The sequence below is a fragment of the Pipistrellus kuhlii genome, unplaced genomic scaffold (genome assembly GCF_014108245.1).
Source record: "Pipistrellus kuhlii isolate mPipKuh1 unplaced genomic scaffold, mPipKuh1.p scaffold_m20_p_14, whole genome shotgun sequence".
NCBI lineage: Eukaryota > Metazoa > Chordata > Mammalia > Chiroptera > Vespertilionidae > Pipistrellus > Pipistrellus kuhlii.
Genome location: NW_023425449.1, coordinates 41482694 through 41484592, shown reverse-complemented (window position 1 = coordinate 41484592; position 1899 = coordinate 41482694). Strand labels below are relative to the sequence as shown.

Genomic DNA, 1899 nt, shown 5'->3' with positions numbered 1-1899 from the left:
GATTCTCAATTCCTAGCTTTCTCTCTTCTCCTTCAGGTATTCCCATAACGTGAATGATGTTATGCTTGATGTTGTTTTCCAAATCATTTAATCATCTGCTTCATCTAATCTTTTGATCTAAGGTATTGTTATTTATGATATTTTATATTATTCAATTCAATTCAGAGTGTGTGTGAGTTTTTCTTTTCTTTCTTTCTTTTTTCTTTTCTTCATTTTTTTTCTTTTCTTTTTTCTTTTTCTTTTTTTTTCTTTTCTTTTTTCTTTTTTCACGTCAGACGGGTCATGTGCCAAAGGCGTAACAAGGTTAATGGGCGGCACACCTCACACAGCCGCGTGAACACCCAATCATCATGCTTATGAACTCCGAAAGGATCGTCTTTTCTTTCTTTTTAAAAAAATGTTTTCTATGTCCTTTTATTATCTCTTTGTTTAAGTTCTCATTGAGTCCATCCCCTAAGTCCCTTGAGCATCCTTATAATCATTGTTTTGAATTCTATATCAGGTAGATTGCTTTCCTTCTTTTAATCTAGTTCTTTATTAAAGTTTTGTTCTATCTTTTATTTGGGGCATGTTTCTTTGTCCCCCTATTTTGGCTATTCGCTGATGGCCTCATGCTGTAGGTGTCTTGTGGGGTTCAGTGGCAGAGTCTCCCTGATCACCTGAGAGAGGTGCTCCAGGAACCTCCTTTGTGTGAATGATGTGAGTGCTTCTGCCCTGTACAATTGTAGGGTTGATCATCAGGGTGGCTGACGTGGAGGACTGATCCTGACCACAGCATATATACTGTTGTTCAGGGGCTGACTCCACCAAGAGGAGTTTGTCCCAGTAGTCTGGTGCCTGCCTAGCTCTCCCTTTGTGTATGCTGCTTGTGGAGCTAATTGGGTCATGTTCTGATGTGGTCTGAAGTCTGAAACCAGGTATGTAGCTTCTGAGGATTCTTCAGAGAGACTCTGGTTCAGGTCAATGCAAAATGCTGCCTGTGACTGGCCCTGGGGACATGTTTGGAGCTACCAAGTGATACAAAGTTTGTGACTTTCTCTGCTGAGTCTGTGTGTGTGTTGAGGATCCAAGGTACATACTAAGGCCAGGTTTCATCGACAAAGAGCCTAGGGGCAGGTCACCAGATGGCTCAAGGCACCCCCAGATCTGCCTTTGTCTGCTGACGGCCTTTTAGGGTTAGAAACTGGAAGATCCTCTAGCGGTACGCTAATTGCATGAGGAAGGTTCTCAGTGAGTTACCAGATAGGAGTCAATGGTGCTCACAAGATTGATATAGATTCAAACTTGGCACCAGTGCAGAGTCTGTGGACATCCAGCAAAAGTTTCAGTGTACACCAAAGCCAGCTGTCACCCGCCTGGGCCCTGCAAACCTTTGTGATAGGGTGGGGTATCGAGGAGTTGCCAGGATAAGGGCAGCTGTGTTCATCAGGCTAACACAGATGAGGTCTTGGCCATGTTGAAAGAGGTCTCTGCACAGAAATGGTAGCGCCTGTCAGAGGATGTGAGAGTAAAAGCCTCTTGCTCTAGAGTAGGGGTGTCGAACTCAATCAGAGAAGGGTCCAAAATCTAAAATCCAGCCTAAATCGCAGGCCGAATGGTTTACTGAACAGTCATAAACTGTCATTGTGATGGAAACGCAGCGGAGTGCAGTGATGACAGCGCAGTGCGGGCCACATTGCAAGGCCTGGCGGGACGGATTTGGCCCGCGGGCCTTGTGTTTGACACATGTGCTCTAGAGCCACACAACTCAGTCTCTCCCTATGCATTTCTGCCACCCGCCCCCGCCCCGCATCTATCTCAGTTGCCTCCCATTCTAATCTAGTATATTCCTCTTCTTGATCTCCGTTTAATCCTTCAGAATTGAAAAATGGGAGCAGTTTCCTTTATAGGTTGAGAGAG

At 44.7% G+C, this 1899-nt stretch overlaps 1 non-coding gene across 1 annotated transcript; it reads right to left on the bottom strand.

The window, feature by feature from the left end:
* Nucleotides 1-269: 269 nt before the first annotated feature.
* Nucleotides 270-373, bottom strand: LOC118718693. The gene has a single exon (XR_004987883.1). It is a non-coding gene; the product is annotated as a small nucleolar RNA U13 (small nucleolar RNA).
* Between the last annotated feature and the right edge of the window lie 1526 nt (nt 374-1899).